Genomic DNA, 22,911 nt, shown 5'->3' on the forward strand with positions numbered 1-22,911 from the left:
TTTGGAATTTTTATAAATATATTGAACTTTAAAAATTATTTTGAATTTTTTTTGTAATCTTTTGGAGAGAGAGACCAATTTGCTCATTTTTAAATTCGACAGGGACCAAAGAGGTATTTACACCAATCTATTATTCAAATTATTCGAGTTATAAACTTCAACTCCACTCGAACTCGAAACTCAAATTATTTATTCGAGTTGACTTGGATAACTCGAAGAACTCAATTCTATTAACTCGAAATTCAATTTTTTTTTCAAATCGAATCAAATTTTGCTCACCCCTAATCTCGAATCTTTCACACTAAGCTAAAAGCAAAAAAAAAAAATCATTGCAATCAATTAAATTAATTGCTTGTTCTTCCTTTGGGTAAAGAAGTGATGAACAATTTTTGGGTTTTGTTTGGCATGGAAGATAAAATTAATTAATTTAATTAATTGTAATGATTTTACTTTGCTTTTAGCTTAGCATGAAAGACTTGAGATTATATAATCAAAAGAAATTTGGGTTTCATGTACAATTATTAAAGAAGATTTATTTGATTTTATTTTAATTTGGAAACATAAAATAGAATTTTAAGATTTAGAAGGAGATTGAATTAATTAATTTATTTAATTCCAATATTATAATAACAAATCGGTTGACACTATCAATGAATAAATTTTTTTAATAACTTATTTAATTAATTTTTGATATTTTGAAATTTAAAATTTCAATATTAAAAAAAAATTAGAACTTTTGACAAAGGGGTAAACAAGTACAATTTGACAGTTTTTAAAGCATTATTTTAGTTTCAAGCATTACTTTAATCCTTAATGTTTTTTTTACCCTGATCAATATTAAAAAAAGGATATTTTTTGGATGACCAAAATGAAAGCAACTTAAAAGTTGGGTGACCAAAAAATAGTGTGAACATGATGTGGCGTGTACAAGTTAACTGTCATTAGTGATTTAATGGTTGGGTGGCTAAAATGAAAGTTCCCTAAAAGTTGAGTGACGAAATTGCAAGGATTTTCAAAATGAAATCATCCCAAAAGTTGGGTGACCAGCTAGGTAGTTTACCTTTCATGATCTATTACTCTTGCATTATAATTCTATTTTATTAGTATGTTACCATGCTTAGCATTGGGTAATTATTTATCTATGTCAAATTATAAAGTAAAAATTTAAAGGTTAAATGTTCTAAGTACTTATACACTTCGTACATTTTAAATTTAATGTCCTTACTTTTATTTTCAGGAATTTATTTCCTATACTTTTCAAATTTAAAAATGCAGGTTCAAATGTTACCACTGTTAAATTTTTTCTATTAAATTTCACTTGATTACTTTTTGAAATTAGAAAGGAAAAAAAAAGACTTAGTAGTGATGTAACAAAAAATTAGTTGAAAATATTGATGTGAATTTTCTTTCTTAGAAACACCCATTCGAACTAGTTATGATAGTATATATATATTTGGAATAGTGCTCTTAAGAAAGATTATGTCAACATTGTAATTGAAATAGTTAAAAATATTAATTATTTAGACTAATTAATAACATTAAAAGTAGAGGGACCAAATTATGTCAAAAATTAAAGTACATGGATTCAATCCAAGTTTCAGCATAGTAAAAGACAAAATTGAAATTTGACTATTCTCTTATTTTAAAAAAAAATCCAAGCAAATTCAAAAGATGTGTCAAGCTCTAAGACCGTAAGAGTATTCAAATTATATATAACTACGTGATAGTTTAATCGAAATGTTAATAATATTTTTGCTATTTGAATTAACTAATAACATTATAAAATATAGGGACTAAGTTATATAAAAAATTAAATTCCAAATTCAAGTACAATAACGAGAGTAAACCGAAATTGAACATTTTCTTATAATGTAAATCATAGACGTGTCAGAAAAAGGACATCCCTAAAGTCCTTCCTAGTTATATAGATTGTAAAAGTAAAAGACCAAATTAAATAAAATTAATATGTAAAGGTTAAATTCTAAATATGATTATAATAAAGGGATTAAAACTAAAATTTCATTATTTATCTTTGAAGGATAAAAAGAAAAAAGAAAAGAATAGTGGGTGTGCAAGTGTCATGAAAGAAGGCAGTAAAACCTTGCTTTTTATATGTAGTTTGTAGATAAGGATTAAATCTCAAATACGATTAGAGTAGAGGGATTAGAAGTAAAAGTTAACCATTTATCTTTAAAGTAAAAGCAATTGTAGTGGGTTTGTGCACGTGTCGTGAAGTCTTCCTTTTAAATATTTCATAGTAGTCCTCTTAGATTCTGCTGTTTGGCACTTGATTGGCAGCTTCAGCACTAACCAAAACCACTATGAGATATTTTGAAGTGAAGAATGTTTGCGTCATAAATTCGGTCCAAGTAGAACTTTATGGAAAGCATTTTTATAATAAACAAAATTGTATGTTTTGGGATTAGAATGAAATCATGAAAACCGAAGTTAATAGTCCATGGTTTTATATGTTCAAATCTTCTTATATTGTGAACCCATTAAGAGATCATCGCAAAGCTAGAAGATAGAACTATTATTGGGATCAATACTAGATTTTAGGGGTAAGTTTGATTTTCCATTTTTTCTATTTAAATGTTTTTGTTTTAAAATTTTGGACTTATTTTAATAAAATGAGCTTTATTTTATATCTTTTTGGACATTAATAGATGAACTTTTAAAGTTTCTCCATAAATATTTATAAAAAAATTAAGTAAATAAAAAATAATCAATAATTCTTATATGTTATTTAAAATTAACATATAAAAATGTACATTATTTTCACTATTTTAGATATAAAATATTTATTTTTAAATAATAAAAATTAAAATTTATTATAAATTAAATGAAAATAGAATCCGTTTCGATTCGAGTAATCGTGGTTTTTAACTTGTATTCCATAAATCATTTAAGCATCTTAGTTTAAATTAATTTTCAATTTTTCTCACTCACTCTTATTGGATTTATTGAAAGTATCATCGAATCAATAGCAATAAGTCCTGTTTGAATATGCTCATAAACAGAACCTCTCGAAATAATACCTGAGGCAGGAGATTCAATTAACCGAGATTTAGAAGTTGGAATTTCACCCCAACCATCAATAGGCTTAGCCAGATCATTTATAACACACCCAAATAAGCCTCACTCACTGGTATCTGAGCAATTTTTCCTGTTACTTTTACAGAACTTCCCTCTTGTATCATCAAATCGTCACCCATTAATGCAACGCCAACATTATTTGATTCCAATTTTAGGGTAATGCCTATAGTAACCTCTTCAAATTCTACTAATTCACCTACCATTACTTCATCAAGACCACGAATACAAGCAATGCCGTCGCGCACTTGAAGTACGGTATCAGTATTTACAATCTTTACTTCTCTATTATATTGCTCAATACGTTCACGAATAATATTACTAATTTCGTCGGCTCTAATAGTTACCGTGAGTATTTTCTAATTATTTTTTAAAAGAAAAAAAATCATTTTTTTATCACCCCAAGTTCCATCATGTTCATTCTCTAGAATCTTTTGCTTATAAAACCATTATATTCTTAATCCACACTCGTACCATTATGAATTAAGTCCTAGAAATTTTAATTAATGAATAAATTGGAAAATGGAATTATATTGTGATGACTAATTGAGGGTATATTATGGTGTTTAATTTCTTAAGATTGTAGGCTGCTAGTGGAGGAGGAGGTCATAGGAAGAAATTAAGTTAAAAAAACAATAGGCCAAACTTTTTCTAGGACCTAGGGGAATATTTATGATTTGTTTTGATATTGTTTCCATTCCATCTTGAAAATCTAATAAAGTGTTGTATTCACCTTTAATATACTTGATATCAATTTGAAAAGATGAAATATCTCTTGTAATCTAGCAAATATTTGACTGAATATTTTTCAAATATAGTCTATGTATCTTTCATGTTAATTTTAGGATTCATGTATAATAAGGGTAATTACATGTTATCATTATAGGTTAGCTCAAATTAAAAGTGATCTAATTTGGTTAAGGTTTATTGGGATTTAATTATTAAATAAAGTATGGGTCAAATATGTGTAAATACTCTAGTAACTAATTTCTAATTGACGATGGGCTGATTAGAAATTAGGGTTGATATGTCTAAGTTATGTATTAGGGTTATGGTCCCCAAATTACACATAAGATATCTTTAGAAAAGAGAGAGTCACCTTCTCTAGATTACTTATGTGCTAATTTGGAATATCAAAACCGTAAGATTTGTAGATTTTAAAAAATTGATGAATTCATGTACGTTTCCACATCTAGTTTTGCTATTGACTTATTCTTGATGATTTGACATGACAAATGTACAAGCCCAAATATGCCCGGGTCTAAGCCAACACTCAGGCCCAAACCAACAAACAAGACCCAAACCCTAAACCCGGCAACTAGCAGCCCAACACAGCAAAACTAAAAAATCAAAAGAAGAAAACCCTAGCCGTAGCAAGCCCTCGCCTCCAGCAAACATCCAGTCGCCGTAGGACTCGGAGATCGGCCTCCCCACGCTCGCTGTTTGCTCCACGAACTCCTGCAATCGTGGACTCAGAGAATCCGGAGGAGAAAAACAAGCAAAGAAACAATATCATCGATTTATTTTCTTTTTTTTTCGGCCTATAAGAGGCCACTTTTAATCTGTAAATAGGGGGAGAAGAGAAAATGAACAGTGAACAGAACCAATATCAGTTTTTCTTAAGGTGATTTTTTGGTTTTCATTGTAGCGTTCATCGTTCTTCCACATATATATACATGTATTTTCTTTTACTTTTTTTTCCTTTTATTTCATTTAAAATAATAAAAAACAAAAAGAGGAAAACTTACCTTTCGACAAAGTCACCGAGCCGTCGCCATCTCCGTCGCGTTCGGAGCAGTGGTGAAGGGGCTAACGATAGGCGGCGCAAGGAAGCTAGGGTCGAAACCCTAGCAGAGCAAAAGAGGGGGTTTTTTTTCCTTTTCATTTGGGTAAATGATTTTTTAGAGAAAAAAATCTGTTTTAAATAACAGATCAAAACGGCGCCGTTTTGTCCAGGCCCTGACCCGCGCTGTGACCCGACCCGAAGGGGAGGATCCGCGTGTTTGGCTTCAAAGGGGAAATTGCGCATTTGGCCCCTCTCTTCTGCAACGCGCTTCAATTAAACATTTTTACTTGTTTTAAATTTGGGCTGCACATTTTAATTTTTCCTCAATTCGGTCTTATGTTGCGCAGCGTTTAGGAAGGCGGGAATAATTTCCCTTTTGGTCCTCCGCTATTGCGCGCATATACAATGTGGTCCTGTCTTTAAATTTGCTTTGAATTTTCCCATTTTTTCTTTTAAGTTCAATTTAGTTTTTTAAAACTATTTTATTCATTTTTTATTATAATTATGTTATACTATGATTTTTATTGTTATTATTATTATTATTATTATTATAATTATTTTATACATACATGCGTCGTTCTTTTATTTAATATATATATGCATGTTGAATTTCAATGTCAAAGCAGTAAGTTATACTACATTGCAAATACTGAATATGAACCCAATGAAAGCAATACCTGTTATGCGGACACAGCCACACAAGTCAAGGCATCTGAGATCAGGGCATCCATATGCTAGACTCGTAACTCCTAGATCACCAACGTTGTCACACCATCCCAGATTTAAAGAGTGCAACATATTGCAGTTCTGTCCAATAGCCTATACCAATATTTCTGACTCAAGTAAGTCAATTTTCTAATTAGCAAGTAAATAATAGTATTGTTCATACCTGCAATGCGCAGTCAGTTGCAGCTTTAACGCATCCACAGAGATTTAATATTTTTAGTTTTCAACAAAATTTAGTCAAATATTCAAGACCTTCATCACTAAATGATGTGCAGCCACTGATGTTAAGTTTTGTAAGCTTACGGCAACCATGGGCCAAAGCTTACAATGAGCGATCACCAAGCTTGAAACTTTTGCTGAGGTCCAGGTCCTGCAGATCATGACAGAATTTCGCAATCGTCTCAAAAGCAGTGTCCTCAAGCTGCAGATTTTCTTGGCGTAGTGCGAGAGTTAGCAATTTGGTAAATTTAGGAGCAAGGGATAGAACCAAGTTGTTCATGTTCTTCCAGCACCTGCAGCAAGATACCACACAACCCAATTTTAGCGAGGAAGTAAACTACCACAAATAAAATGACAAATCTAAATGCAGCCAAGCATAATATGAAAAAGTTTCCAACCAATAAGGTAGATATAAGATATTTCAACATCTCCACATCAAACACGCTTTAACCATTACTACTAAGATTAAATGTTAAGCAAGTTAATAAGCATCAGGGGGCACAAAAATACTACCATAACCACCAATATACATTGATAAATATATTTAAGAATTGATAAACCCGACTAGGAGATTGTTTTCAAGTCATGCATTATTTTATCCTACCTATCAGAAACTAACGTACTAGGTGCTACAAACTTGGAGAACACTGAATACATCTTCCTAAATCAACCAAATACTTTCTTCAAGATTCATAAAAAGGAACAATGGCAAATATATTATTTGTAAACTCGTATCATTTATGAAGGTTCAAAAATCAGAAGCATAGCCAAATGAATGGTACTTCAACAAAAAATCATGCAAGTTTGCTGGTTAATTATAGTTAAAATAGAAAGTGACACAAGCAATTGTAAAGGCAATAATCAAGGGCTAACTGAAAATAGAACTTTATGAGGTTAACCCAGACATCTCAAGATGGGTAGGAAATGCAAGTTCAATCAAAGGGAATTACATCTTAAAGAAAAAAAAAGATAAAGCTTCACTAGTCATAATTTCAGACAAAGAAAACGCAAAAACTAAATCAAATCGGCAAAACACGATCTTAATCTTAGACATAAATTATGCAACAAATCGCCGAAAACATTGAAGAGCTAGGTAAGTCACGTGTAACACCCCTTACTCGTATTCGACATCGGAATAGGGTACGAGGCATTACTAGAACACATACATTTGTAAACGTATTGAATCGAGTTATAAAATTTCATCCAAATTAAAATTTTCAAATTATTAACATGCTTTTATAATTCTTCACAATATATATAATGCAACATTTCCTTCCAACCACAATCTCAAATAATGAATTTAGTCAATCGAGCTTAATATCAGATGTCAACTTATTTTCCAACATTTAACTTCAATTGCACTACAAATACTTGTCAAATTAAGGATCGTCTTACGGATTTGAGTACATCGTTTGCCCGACACCACGATTTGCTTGAATATTTCACAATGCTATAACTCAGTATGGTTTTCTTCACGGAAATACCATACCTACTTTTCACAACTCAGTATGGTTTTCTTTACTGAAACACCATACCTACTTTTCACAACTCAGTATGGTTTTCTTTACCGAAACACCATATCTACTTTTCACAACTCAGTATGGTTTTCTTCACGGAAATACCATACCTACTTTTCACAACTCAATATGGTTTTCTTTACCGAAATAACATACCTACTTTTCACAACTCAATATGGTTTTCTTCATTGAAACACCATACCTACTTTTCACACTTTGCCATGGATCCACCATGGACTTATTCGTCGATTCATCACTGGCTACTGAACGCACGTACTCAATCCTGTGTATTGCTTAATTTGAACTAACAATCTCATTTTCTTCTCATTTTTACCATAATCATAATTCAACAACAATATACGAATTGTTACATTATATCATTCACACATTAACAATTAATTATAAAAGTTCAGCTGTATGAACTTACTATTTCATTACCTTTCCACACCCGTTTTCTATGCACATCACACAGAATATAAACATATCATTCAACCATAGTCGCAAGCTAGTGTATTTAAACATAACTCTTTTTTTGGGGCTAACCACATGATAAACCATTTCACTAGAGATTACTTAATTTAAATCTTACCACCCTTTTCATGATCACAAGCATATTTCCAATTACGCACTTACCATTTCAGTGCATAACTTATAAATTTAACGCGGCATAATCCAACCACTACTTGGCCAAAGCCAACATGTGTTAATTCATAAACCATTCATGACATTACTTCATGCCAAATTATATACGGAATATACCATACACACATATTATGAAACTTTATTTTCACACATGAGCTTATACCATGACCAATAATGCTCAAATATAAGCATCATTTCTATTTCATCATTTATCAATTAAAATCAAGCATATGACCAATTATACACAAATCATTCATATATTTTCCAATTTTCCTCCTCATCCTCTCCATTCCACATCCTTAATGTATATAACACACTTAAACAACATTAACTATAATTTCACTATTCACTCACATGTATATTCAAAGCTGTTTATCCGAGTCAGAGTCACTAAATTATTTTTATCCGGAGCTACACAGTTCAAAATTAAGATCCATTAATTTTACCTAAAACTAGACTCACATATCTTATTACCATAAAATTTTCATAATTTTTGGTTTAGCCAATTAATACAATTTATTCTTTAAAGTTTCCCCTATTTTGCTATCTGACAGTTCCGACCACTCTTCACTAAAAATGAATTATCTAATTGTACAGAATTTGGATGATGTTTCCGTTTATTTAATTCGAAAATATATTCATTAAATATTCTAAGCATATAAATTATAACTCATAATTATTTTTCTTCATTTTTTATGATTTTTCAAAGTCAGGATAGGGGAACCCGAAATCATTCTGACATTGTCTCACAAAAATTATTATATCTCATGATTTACAATTCCATTGCTTACACTGTTTCTTCTATGAGAAACTAGACTCAATAAGATTTAATTTCATATTTTATTCACCCACTAATTCAATTCCCACAATTTTTGGTGATTTTTCAAAATTATACTACTGCTGCTGTCTAAAACTGCTTTAGTGCAAAATGTTGATTTCCATTTTGCCCCAAATTTCACAGTTTATGCAATTCGATCATTTCTCAATTAACCCCTCAATTAATATAATTTTCTCAATTAATAATTTACCTAGACATTATAAGTTATTTCACAACTATTTAAATTTAGAATTTCCACATATAACCCTAACTTCAATCTCTTTTACTATTAGGTCCCAAACATTCACTTTCTATTCAATTATTTTGATAAAACCAGCATATGAACAATTTAAAACTCTAATTCCATGCTAAATCATCATATACTTCCAGCATGCATTCATAGCAACTTTCAACTTCTTTCATAGAATCAAAAACTAATGAATACAACAAGTGGCCCTAGTTGTAAAAGTCATAAAAACAAAAAAAATTTCAAGAAATAATCAAGAATTGAACTTAACTGCAGTAAAAATATGAAGAACCAGCTTAAGAAAACCCTTCTATGGTGTTTTAGCTGATGAGAATGCAGAAAAATGAAGAGAAATCTAGATAATTCCACTTTGGTCCTAACTTTATTAAGTAAATTTTGCAATATTCCAAATTTTCCCTTAATTCTCCTGACTTTGTTGCCGATTTCATGCCTTTGCCGTCCAGCCCAAATAGAATTTGGGTCTATTTTCCTTTTAAGCCCTCTTTCTTTTATCATTTAAGCTATTTAATCATTTCCCAAAATTTTACATTTGTTACAATTTAGTCCTTTTTGTTCAATTAATTACCGAAACTTTAAAATTTCTTAACGAAACTTTAATACTAACTTTTTAGCACTCCATAAATATTTATAAAAATATTTATGGCTCGGTTTAAGATCTCTGAGGTCTCGATACCTCATTTTCGATTCTAATTATTTTAATATTTATTTCTAGTGCACTATTCACTATTTCAAAAATTTTCCTAACTTCACGTTTAACTTATACTCACTAAATTAATAATATTTTCTACCCATTTTTCGAATTTAGTGCTCTCGAATCACCGTTCTGACACCTCTGAAAATTCAGGCCATTACATTTTCCTCGTCGAATTTGTGGTCCCAAAACCACTGTTCTGACTAGACCCAAAATAAAGAAGATGAGGAAAAAAACGAAAGAAACATTTAAAGCGATAAAAATCATGAGCCAAAACAATTAATGAAATGAAATGAATTTTCAAAAAACAAGATCAAGCAGTTTCGTAAATTCGTAAATAGGATACAAAAAGGTTTTACAAATTTAGGTTAGACTGTAGCGTTTCCAGCAGAATTGGAGAGCACACGTTTTACAATTTGGGGAGCATCAAAAACAGCTATGTATTTAAACAAACCAACGTACCTTCTCATGGTATCTTTTAAGCTTTTAAGCACTGGAGGGTTGCCTCAAAGCAGTAGCAGCTATCCTGAATGAGAAATCAAATTTCTGTTCTTTTCAGCCAAAAGCACATTTGTGGGAGAAGACAATTCCAAAGAACCAGCAAAGCAGGGGAAAGAAAGTTTGTGGGATAAGATGACAGGTTAATTTGGTCAATTTTCAGCCAAAAGTACTTTAAGCTGAAGAAAATGAGAAATTTTTAGCTTTTCATTTGGAGAGAAGTCTTTTTCTGATGGTGAAATTTTCTGAAGAAAAGGAGGCTGTTCTTCATTCCCTTTAAGGGAAAATGACTTTTTTAGCCAAAAGTCCTTCTAAAACGTGCAGAAGAACGGGGCCTTAAAAAAATGAGTTAAAGATTAATGTTTCTGGTTTTTTATTGCGCTCTTTAGATAACCTTATTTTGGGTTATTTCAGAAACTGTAGTGCAATCAGAAATTTTAGTTTTAACCTTTGACTATTGGGTAAATTTTAAAATTGAATATTGGTATAATTATATATATATTAAAATAACTTAATTGAAGCAATAACTCACCAAAGTGATCTTTTTGTATAATTTATTTTGTTTTAAAATATAAAAGGTTGTGCGTAGGTAACTTAAGTTATGTTAATATTGATCGGCCAAAATGAAAGTTAATGATATTACATGTACAACTATGGTAATAAACATGTGACATTTATTCGGCTTTACATGTGAACAATAAATTAGCCCAAAGGAATATTTATGGTTCGACATGTTTTTATTGTCAATGTTTGATTATTACACCCAAGATATCACTTAAAAAGTTAATATTTTGTCCAAATATGAAATATTAAAATGTCTAATATCTTAAGATGAGGTTTACCTTTATTCAAATTGGTTTGCTTTAAATTTGAAGTCTTATGTGAAGTTGTTTATGATTTATTCAACTATTATTATATTTGCCAACATCATTGTGCATAAATATATATACATATGTATACTATTATTTTTTTAATTTGGTTGAAAGACAAAATTAAGAGATACTTTGAAACAAATAAATTCAGATTTTGGCTTTGGGTTTTAATTAAGAATGTCTAATATATTAAATAGATTAGTTGAAACAAAATGTCACCAAAGTGACCTCTTTTGCATAGATTAGTTTATTTAAAATATCAAGATGATTATATGTTTTTGTGATTTATGCGTTTATTAACTGACCCAAAAGGTAAGTTAATATTTGACAGAATTTTAACGACATTTGTGATAATAAATGTGTTACAATTATAAAGTACTTTATGTGAGCAATATGTTAGTCCAAAGATTAATTTATTGTTTGACATAATTTATTGTCAATGATTGATTGCTACAACAAGAGTACCGCTTACTATTAATATTACTGTCCAAAGACTTGATATTAACGTTGTATTTGGTATCTTGAGATAAGATTCGCCATTATTTTGAATTTATTGTTTACGTATGAGTGTTGATGAGAGCTTGTTTTTATTTATTTTTATTTTATATTCAGTTAGTTCATCTTCTGCTACCACAATATCTGCTAATATAAATTCTATACTCATGCATAATAGGACTAATTTCAATGAATGAAAAAGACACTTACTTGTAGTGCTTGATTGTATGCATATAGATCTTGCACTAAGAGAAGAACAACCTACACCTCTCATTGCGGAAAGCACCCCTGATGCTAAAAGGGATTCTGAGAGATGGGATCATTCAAATTGCATGAGTCTAGTGATTATGAAGCACAACATTCCAGAATCCTTTACGGGCACAAAATTTGAAAAGATTACTCAAGCCAAGGGTTTCTTTGATGAAATTGAGAAACATTTTGCTAAAGACGATAAGGTTGAGATGACATCACTTCTGACTTCTTTGATGTCTATGAAGCATAAGGGTCAAGGAAATTCTGAGCGATCTAGGGGCTATGAGTTTTATGATCCCACAATTAGGAATATTTTTTAGACGAGAATTGCAACATTTTTTGAAAATGTTGAGTTTGGAGGGAGAAATAAGGTTAGAGACATTACTTTTGAGGAGAAATTGGATTCTAACTCAGTTCCTGCTATCACTTTTGACGATATTTAGGTTCTCATACCTATCATTGATCAAGAAGTGAATCCAGAATATCAATAAGACAATGTTGAACAACTCCTTAATCAAAATGAGGTAATTGTTCTAGAAGAACAAACTCAACAACCTCAAGAACGAATTCCTTTAAGAAGGTTCACTAGAAAAATGGTTATAATGGCTTTGGTGGAATATTTTGACATTAAAATTGCATCAAATGGATTTTAAGTTTAATGGTTTCTAAATGGTAACATTGATCATACATTTATATGGTGCAACTAGAAAACTTTGTGTCTGATGATGCAAATTTAATGATTTGCAAATTAAAGAACTCCATCTATGGGCTTAAGCAGACTTCTAGTCAATAATATTGTAAATTTTACCCAATGATTATCTCATTCGGTTTAAAGATGAATTTGACAGATAATTGTATATACCACAAGTTCAATGGGAGTAATGTCCTGTCACAGTCCGATTTCGACCCTAATCGGACAGTGGTTTCGAGAATATGAATCCGATTCTGAAAAATATTTTAATACTATTTTCTGTGTTTATTATGTGTTAATTTACATGTGTGAAAGTTTCGTGAATTAATTTTATTGTTTGTATGCTTAATTTAATAAAATGACTTAATCGCGTAAAATGTGAAATTGACTAATTAATGTGTAAAGTGCTAACTTGCTAATGTCTTTATAATGTGAAGTCCTTAATAGGAAATTAGGTCATTAATCAAGATAGTGGACGGCATTATGCTTATAATTTATAGTTTTTATATTATGTATAAAGGTTATAATAATATATTATATTATAAAGTTAATATATTAAAAGACAAACAAATTAAAAGCCACATTTTCATCTTATTTTGACCGAAACTAGAGAAAAGAAAAAGAAAGAAACCTAAGCTAGGTTCGGCCATCTTTTGAAGCTTAATTCAAGGTTAGTTTTTGTTCGATTTTTGATAATTTCTACGTTTTTGAGATCATTGCTTTGAATACTTCAAAACCCATGTCTTAATATTGTGAATTGTTGATGATTTTGAAATGTGCCATTGATGAATGCTTGAGCTTTGTGATAGTTGATGATGAAAAATGAAAGATATGTGAAAGATTAACATGTTTTGTCTTTGAATTTTTGGTAAAATTGAGTAATTAGGGCTAAATTGTGAAAATAATTTTTTTAGGGACTAAAATGTGAAATAAATGAAATGTGTGGACTTGTATGAACACTAGGAACATTCGGCCCTAGTATGGTGTGATTAAATTTTGTGTATTCTGTGTTTTGTGCAAAAAGGACTAAATTGCAAAAAGTGTAAAATATTAGGGGAAAAATGGTAATTTTCCCATTTATGTATTTTTGGATTTAGTTGAATGATTTGATGAATAAAAAGGCTAAATTTGAATATGTTTAGATCAAGAAACGAAGAAAACAAAATTGGATTGGGGAAAAACGAAAGTAGTCGAATAGTCGAACGTGTCCGTCGATATCTGAGGTAAGTCAATTAGCAATTAAATGTTATCTAAATTAAATATACGCTTATTATATTTATATTACATATGATAAGCTGAAACTTAATATATTCAAATTGAATGAAACTTTAAATTTTATTATTGATAGCCGAACACAAGAATTTACTTTGGTAAGTTGATATTAATGATGCAAATTACATGTATGTTAGCTAAAGTTTGTTTAAAGTTCAATAATATAGAACTTATAGTGGATAATATATGTATATACATGTATAAGTTCTTGAATTTAGTTAAAAGTATGTATGTTATATTTATATATATAAAGTTCGGATATATATGTATATACATTAATAAATTCTTGAATTTAGTTAAAAGTATGTATGTTATATTTATATATATAAAGTTCGGATATATATGTATATACATGAATAAATTCTTGAATTTAGTTAAAAGTATGTATGTTATATTTATATATATAAAGTTCGGATATATGTGTATATACATGAATAAGTTCTGAATTTAGTTAATGTTGAATGTTATATATGTTTACAAGAGGTTCGGATAGTTATGTATATATGAGTATAAATTCTTGGATTTTATTAAAAGTATGGATGTTACATATATATATATGTATAATATATTTGAATATGTTTGGATCGAATAAGCATGTATATATATGAATAATTGCTTATATTGAGTATAAGTATGAAATTATATATGTATATGTTAAATTCGAAAATGTATGTGTATACAAGTATAAGTACTTGTTTCGAATGTAAGTATAAAATTATATATGTATATATGTTAGATTTGAATATGTATATATGTACATGTATACTTTTTTTTTATTGAAATGGGGTATGAAATTATATAGGTATGTGAGATTCGAATGTTAAATGTACATAGTATGTTATAAGTTAAATAGTATGATATTAGTAGTAGTATCTAAAGTATGAAGTTATAGATAAATGTGTTTGGTTGAATCATTGAGATATTAATGTTGGATTTGGTGATTGAACTTTATATATATCCATGTGGTTCAAGAATATAAGTTATAAATTTTGGGTTGAATTTTTATGTATGGATTTTATATACATATATAGTTTGAATATGAGTTACAACTTATGTGAAATGAGATTTTAGGCTTAGTGTCTAGAAGGCTTATCGCCAGTGAGATAATTCAAACTTTATGTCTAGCAGGCTTGATGCTGGTGAAACATTTCAGACTATAAGTCTAGCAGGCTAAAAGTCGGTGTACTGAATCAGGTTTTAAAACCTAGCAGGCTAAGTGTCGGTGATCTGAACCAGGTTATAAGCCTAGCAGGCTAAGTGCCGGTGATCTAAACCAGGTTATAAGCCTAGCAGGCTAAGTGCCGGTGATCTGAACTAGGTTATAAGCCTAGCAGGCTAAGTGCCGGTGATCTGAACCAGGCTATAAGCCTAGCAGGCTAAGTGCCGATGATTTGAATCAAGTTATAAGCCTAGCAGGCTAAGTGCCGGTGATCTAAATCAGGCTTTAAGCCTAACAGATATGATTTTGGTTATATGTAATGGCTAAATATATGAACATCTGTTTCTATGTATTTGATGAGCATATAAACGTTTGGATCTTTGTGTTTAGTGAGTAAGTACGTATATTGGTTGTTATGAAATTGTTGGATATATATATGTGTGTATGCATTCGGCATATGTGGATTATAAGTATATATGTGCATTCGGCACATGTAATTGATAAGTATAAATATATGATTTTGGCATATGTATTTGAATAATTATATATATAAATGCATTCGATGAAGTGCAAGCGATAAGTACACTAGCAATCAATATATGCAGTTAGTGAGTATGTCTATAACTTGGTTATATGCATATAATGAATATACATATGTTCGTTTATATGTATTAATTAAATATACATTCTTTTAGATATCAACAAAATGACTTAAGATAGCAATGTTTGAATCATAATTATATTTGGCATTTGTGATCTCAATAAATTTACTTAAGGAATTATATGATTATTTTATATGTATTATAGATATGCTAAAGACTTACCAAGCGATAAAAGCTTACTTTGTTAGTTTACGTCCATTTGTTTTATAGATAAAAACAAAGCTGCAGGCTCGGGGATTGTCAGCAAAGATCATCACTCTATCTATTGTCTCGGTATTGAAATGTTTAAATTTTAACTTATGGCATGTATAGGCTAGATAATGTTTTGGAAGTCGTACTTTGATGTACTGTATATATAATTAATAGCCATACGAAAATGGCTTATTTTCTTATGGTTTAACGGGATCGAAATGTTATGTTTTGTTTTAAAAGGTTAAAGTAGAATATATAATTATACTTACTTAAAATTTGACAAAGCTTAATATATTTCAATTTATATATATATACAATGCTTATATTTTGATTTGGAAATAGTAGATTTAAACCTGTATTCAAACGAATTGCATATAAATGTTAAATCCTTGAATTCTACTAAACGTCTGTATTGTATTGTGTTTTGTCCAATAATACCTCGTAACCCTAATTCGACAACAGATACGGGTTAGGGGTGTTACATGTTCTATATTTGGTTTTATATGTTAATGATATATTACTTGTCAATAATAAGTTAAGTCTCGACCAATACCCTAAGAATGATTTTGAGATAAAGGAAATGCATAAGATTTCCTACGTCTCAAGAGTGGGGAGTCTAATGTATGCTCAAGTATGTACAAGTCCGAACATTGCATACGTTGTTGGGATGTTAGGAAAATATTTAAGCTACCCTTATTTGGACCGTTAGATAGTAGCCAAGAGGGTTATGAGGTATCTTTAGAGAACAAAAGATTACATGCTCACATATTGAAGGTCTGGTAAGTTAGAGATCATCAGGTATACAGACTCCGATTTTGATGGAATATTGATGCAAAATTTTGTCACTAGGGTGAAAATTGTGACAATAATTGGTAGTCATTTATTCCAATAACAACAGGAACACATCAAAGTCAAAACACATAGACTTTAAGTTCCTAGTCGTTAAAGTAAAAGTTCAGAGTGGTCAGGTGCCTATAAAGCATATTGAGACAAACTCCATGATTGCAGATCCGCTTACTAAGGGATTATACCTGAGGTTTTTCATGAGCACACTGCTGATATGAATGTAATGTCATTTAAGAATATTTGATTTTAGTGGGAGTTTTTACTTTTAAATGCTTTTATGTTATAGACACATTTTCAATTATTTCAGTTTATGCATATAAAGTTTATTTTCTGCAGAAATGAAGTTTATTTGGTTTATTCACACTCTGGTTTTGGTAAGGTTTAATCTCACTAAGGAGGACCAGTTGAAAATAGACATGTTTAGATCATGTTGCATGTAATTTCCATGCTACACATCCATATTTGATCTATGTTATTTAGTTGTTTTAATATATGTGATCAGGGATGAATTTAGTTATGATATATGTAATGAAAGTCGTCTTTGTTTTGTGTTAACATAATTAATGGACGAGATTGTTTGGAATACCTTTTTGGATATGATAGTAAAGTTTTGAGCTCATAAGGTTATATAATGACATGTAATTATAGAGTAATTAATATATGTGGTCCAAGTGGGAGATTGATGGAAATTATGGACATCACATGTATAATAAGGGTAATTACATGTTATTATTTACTATTATAATAGATTAGCCCAGATTAAAAGTGATCTAATTTGGCTAAGTTTTATCGTGTTTTAATTATTAAATAAAGTATGGGTCAATTATGTGTAGATACACTAGTAACTAATTTCTAATTGATGATGGATTGATTAGAAATTGGGGTTAATGTGTCAAAGTTATATATTAAGGTTATGGTCCCCAAATTATATATAAGATATCTTTTCTAATACCCCATCTTTAGAAAAGAGAGAGTCACATTCTCTAGATTACTTATGTGCTAATTTGGAAGATCAAAACCGCAAGATCCATAGATTTTAAGAAATTGATGAGATCAGGTATACTTCCACATCTAGTTTTGTTCTTGATTTATTATTGATGATTTGACATGACAAATCTTGATTTATGATTTGTTAAGTTTTATATCAGATATTATTTTACGGTTCTAACATAGGAATGTCATGAACCTTACCACAACACCCAACACTTATCGATAGTTTTATGATATGTTTAGTTTCAAAAGTAGCATGTTTTGTTGACCATTTTTCCAGTTTCTTTTCAACTATATTTAGCTGATTATTGTTCTTTAGATTCCTTAAGCATTCTTTGCTTTAAAACAATTTCTATATCATAAATCACTATAATTTGTTTCAACATTTTAAAAGCTTGCTTTATAATTTGGTCTGACTAATTTTGTATGTTTTTGTCAATGCAAGTTCTCTCCCACAGCTAATTGGTCCTTTCTTGTTGAAAATTTCCAAGTCTCCAATTGACAGACACAGAAGGTGTGGATAAAATGGGGCATTCATTATAACTCGATTATTAGCTTATTGATCGGGTGTTCATCTTAAAACCCAACAACCCTCTTTGTAATATGTGAATTGACAGTGATTTATTGCAAATCAATTGTAGAAGAAACAGATTGCATCAAAATTTTTCACATCCGGGTGGGATATTGATGTTACAAGACCCTTAATGTGGTCTCATTCAGTGGACCTTGATGGAAACCCCATTTGGGGTCTTTGTAAAATATGAACTTCTGTCTCTGTTTTGCTACTGTGTTTTCTACTGTCAACAAACCAGAAACTACTGGCACTTTTTTAACTATTCTATACAACCAAAGACAAATACCTTTTTTCTTTACCTTGGAAAATTCCATCTAAAATTGAATACTACACCAATCCTGACGAAATCTCATCTCATATCATATCCCCTTGTTTCAAACTCCAACTAATGGTGGCCAAGGAATCTCCATAGGGACTCAACACAAGTCTGCAAAATGTAAATCCATTACTCAGATTATAAAAGCGTACTCAAACAGCATTTTGCAAACAAAACCATCACTCTACTAATCATATGAGCAAGGCTACAAAGTGCTGATATATACCTAAATATTTTATGAGTCAGTCAGATTTTTTCCGGTAACAATCTGGAAGATTTGTAGACCCCTGCTAAATGCTTCATTGAATAAGATCCTTGTCTTCATTGATTGAAATCCAAGCATCCACGACAAACATGCCAAGGGGGCCATAACAATCATCCCAAACAGTATATCATAAGTCGAGCCACATACACAACGGACTCCCAATGCCTTGTAGACTGCAGAAAGGGTCGAAGCACTTGGGCGATCGATATAAGTCCCCAGCCAGTGGGAATAAAAGCTAATAAACTGGTGAGGATGTCAATAAATTTGAAGGAAGTAAACTCGAGTCGTGCAATTACAACGAGTATTCCGAAAACAATGACCAGGAACTGAACCAGCTGAAAGTAGATATGTTCCTTAGCTGCATATTTATCCCGAGCATATGAGATCACCATATAGATTATAAATGCCACAAAAATGTAGATCTAGGACAGCAAGTATACATAAATACGGGTACTATTAGCAGCAATTCCCAGCTGGTATACCATTCCATACTGGAAAAAGAAAAACCAAAGGTCTAGAACTATCTCCAGTATCTTTCCCCAGAGGCTAGTTGTCCTTAGATGATCTTGCTCCTCATACCACCATCGCTCCCAGCTCCGTTCAGCCTTTGCAAAAACACCACCACGGTACCATATCCAGTTCATAAATTCATCAAAGTCATCAACAGTCTTTAACCAATCAAAACCAGAAGGATTGAATACAAAAGGTGCCATTATCCATGATAGGACCAGAAACCAACTTGAGATAGTCATAGCTATGTAAACAAATGTGTCCTTTGCATCAGGGTTGTGAGATGCATAAATAGTAAGTATGAGCCCAAACTCAATGGCCTTTATAAAATGGCTGCGAACATACAATCTGTAATTTTCTGCAAAGCTTTTATGCTGCACAACAAAACCACGGCCAGTTCCCCGATACTTGGGTCTACCATGAAGGACAGTCCAGCCAAAGAAGTGAGTACGGGTTCCCATGGTGAATGTGTAGAAAACTGATGAAAGCTGAAGTTGCATTGTCAAGAAATCCCAGATAGCTTGAAGGAATCCATGCTCAAGGGAATTCTCTACTATCATCGGAAGAGCAGTGAAAATACCAAGTTGGATGATGAACTGTTGATTTAAGATGGCACTAAGTGCTTTATTGTTGTTGTTGTTGCTTGCCAAGGTAGCGATCTCAATGCCACTGAGAGCAAGATAAAGTCTGCCCCACAGAAAAGCATATACAGTAAGAATAACCATCAGTGTATTGACAAAAAATCCTACAGTGGTATAACATCCAGAAGAAGTCCAGTCTATGACCCAGCCGATAGACATCTCTGCTGAGAACTTCCTCACCATTCTCACTAGCAACCTTGGTTTCAAACATCGAAATTTGATTCAACCCAACATCCCTTCCCTTCCCAACCTGGATGTATTCATGATGCGAGACATTTCCTCCTCGCAAAGTACAATTAAAGCCAGTAAAAATGTCCTCACTAATATTAACCATTCTGGAAACTTTACTGATCCCACCCTGGGTCAAAACCCAAAACCTGTTAAAGATATCCGGGTGGCCATAATGCATACGAATCTTCAGAGGATTTGCCAAGACACGCTGTCCTAAAGTGACGAAACTTGTTTCTTGAGCTGACATAAACCAAGTAAGTGATGAAACAGAACCGGTAAAAATATGTTCCCTGACTCCCAATATGGTGGGCTTTCGTATACCATAGTAGGACTTGTATTCCTCCAAGAGATTGCGCATTTTCAGTGTCTCCTCAAAGTAATTTTCTTGGTTCATATCAATAGTTTGAACAGCATCACCACGGGTGAATATGATGGCATGGTTTTGATTTTCTGGTTTGCCCTCTCCAAGCTTCAATGGACTAGGCAATTGGACATGATAGATTTCCACCTCTTTCTGTAATTGCTGATCATACTTCACAAGAACAGAGTAATACTCTTTCTCATCCCTCCCAACTGAAACATCATCAACATAGGCAACTCGAAGAGCTTCATTGTGTTTCATCAGATACAAGATTTCCTTAGCATGTGGATCCTTTTTGTCCTTTTGAGCCCCATATATCTGACAGGCAACCACATATGTGAATTTCATCAAAGAGGCACCTTTCTCGTGGCCTTTAAATAGCAAATTCAGAGAACTACTTGCTCCACCTAAACTCTTGGAAGAAGGTGACACCTTAGAGTTGAAACCATCCAAACTAACATCTTCTCCCACAGAACCAAGTTCTTGTATCCCTTCTCTAATATCCATCTCCGAAGCAGAATCAAGGAAAGCCAGCATCTTTAGAGCTCTATAATAGTACATCATTCCTCTGACAGTTTGAAAAAGTGTCTGACCTCTGTAAGATGCCCAGAGCCTCAAACCACATATGTGAATTTCATCAAAGAGGTGCCTTTCTCATGGCCTTTAAATAGCAAATTCAGAGAACTACTTGCTCCACCTAAACTCCTAGAAGAAGGTGACACCTTAGAGTTGAAACCATCCAAACTAACATCTTCTCCCACAGAACCAAGTTCTTGTATCCCTTCTCTAATATCCATCTCTGAAGCAGAATCAAGGAAAGCCAGCATATTTAGATCTCTATAATAGTACATCATTCCTCTGACAGTTCGAAAAAGTGTCTGACCTCTGTAAGATGCCCAGAGCCTCAAACCATACATATGTGAATTTCATCAAAGATGCGCCTTTCTCATGGCCTTTAAATAGCAAATTCAGATAACTACTTGCTCCACCTAAACTCCTGGAAGAAGGTGACACCTTAGAGTTGAAACCATCCAAACTAACATCTTCTCCCACAGAACCAAGTTCTTGTATCCCTTCTCTAATATCCATCTCCGAAGCAGAATCAAGGAAAGCCAGCATCTTTAGAGCTCTATAATAGTACATCACTCCTCTGATAGTTCGAAAAAGTGTCTGGCCTCTGTAAGATGCCCAGAGCCTCAAATCTCTTAGCTTGGTTGTCCATATCTCATCATCCTTTACCATTCCTTCTCGTCACATTCTTTCCATGAAATTTTTCCAATCATCGTCATATATGGTCTGCAAATAATATAGGATAGAAATTCCATCTTCGTTCTCAGTCCGGAGCTGTTCTTTGCTATAGAGCACTTCTTCATTATAGTGAGGGTGAGGACACTAAAAGCCATCATCTTCTCTACTTGAGGAGCATGAGGGATATTCATGAAAAGTGAATTGCTAAAGAATGCAATTCACCGTCTAGCCTCAAGATTAACTGGAATATTCTGCATGGAATCCTTGGAAGTAAGAATTGTATGCAAGCGCCTAACTTGCCGATAGAACTTCTCATCATTGGGGTCAGGCAACTTAACAACTTTTTCAAACAGCAATCCTGCCATGGCAGCAGGGTCACGAGGTGCCAATCCATCCTCCCTAAGTTGTTCAATGGTCCTCTGGTCTTTGAAAAAATCACGAACAGCAATCTCATACAGGGCCTGCAAAATATACACCACCTGGCTTGCATCTTTCTTGGGCTTGGTCAATATCTCAACAAATTGTATCAACTTCAAATGAATCTGGGGTAGAGAAGTCATTTTGAATGTCTTGGTAAACTTCTCAATCTCAATAGAATGATCAATTTCATGAAATAGAACAGCAAAAACGGAATACTCCTCAGACCTGGCATTAAGGATTTCAAGCATCATGTGCTTGATACTGTCATAAGATTCAATCACAGCACAACGCCTGTACTCGTTCTTGCTGATTTTATGCCAGAGCCACTTATCAGGGGCATCCACCAACTCTTTTTGTAACATCCCAATTTAGGGCCTATCGGAACAGTGGTTTCGGGACCCCAAATCCGATGAGGAAAAATTTATTTTTACTATATTTTTATGGCCTACAATTTCACGAAAAGATAGTAAAAATAAAAATAAATTGTAGGCCATAAAAATATAGTAAAAATAAATTTTTTCTCATCGAATTTGTAGTCCCGAAACTACTGTTCCGACTAGGCCCTAAATTGGGATGTTACACTTTTGCCTAGCTAAGAGCAAGTACCAGCTCCTTACATAGCAAAAAACATGGCCAGCAAATAACCCTAATATTTCA

At 32.0% G+C, this 22,911-nt stretch overlaps 3 non-coding genes and 3 pseudogenes across 3 annotated transcripts; all 6 read right to left on the bottom strand.

The window, feature by feature from the left end:
- Window positions 1–5,023: 5,023 nt before the first annotated feature.
- Window positions 5,024–10,580, bottom strand: LOC121215937 (F-box protein SKP2A-like; annotated as a pseudogene).
- Window positions 10,581–18,339: 7,759 nt separating this feature from the next.
- Window positions 18,340–22,616, bottom strand: LOC121215939 (callose synthase 12-like; annotated as a pseudogene).
- LOC121215938 (callose synthase 12-like) lies at window positions 18,814–21,150 on the bottom strand (annotated as a pseudogene).
- Window positions 21,081–21,161, bottom strand: LOC121216661 (small nucleolar RNA J33). Its single transcript, XR_005912841.1, has one exon. It is a non-coding gene; the product is annotated as a small nucleolar RNA J33 (small nucleolar RNA).
- On the bottom strand, window positions 21,371–21,451 carry LOC121216664 (small nucleolar RNA J33). Its single transcript, XR_005912843.1, has one exon. It is a non-coding gene; the product is annotated as a small nucleolar RNA J33 (small nucleolar RNA).
- On the bottom strand, window positions 21,663–21,743 carry LOC121216663 (small nucleolar RNA J33). The gene has a single exon (XR_005912842.1). It is a non-coding gene; the product is annotated as a small nucleolar RNA J33 (small nucleolar RNA).
- Window positions 22,617–22,911: the final 295 nt, after the last annotated feature.

The sequence above is a fragment of the Gossypium hirsutum genome, chromosome D04, assembly GCF_007990345.1.
Source record: "Gossypium hirsutum isolate 1008001.06 chromosome D04, Gossypium_hirsutum_v2.1, whole genome shotgun sequence".
Classification (NCBI taxonomy): Eukaryota; Viridiplantae; Streptophyta; class Magnoliopsida; order Malvales; family Malvaceae; genus Gossypium; species Gossypium hirsutum.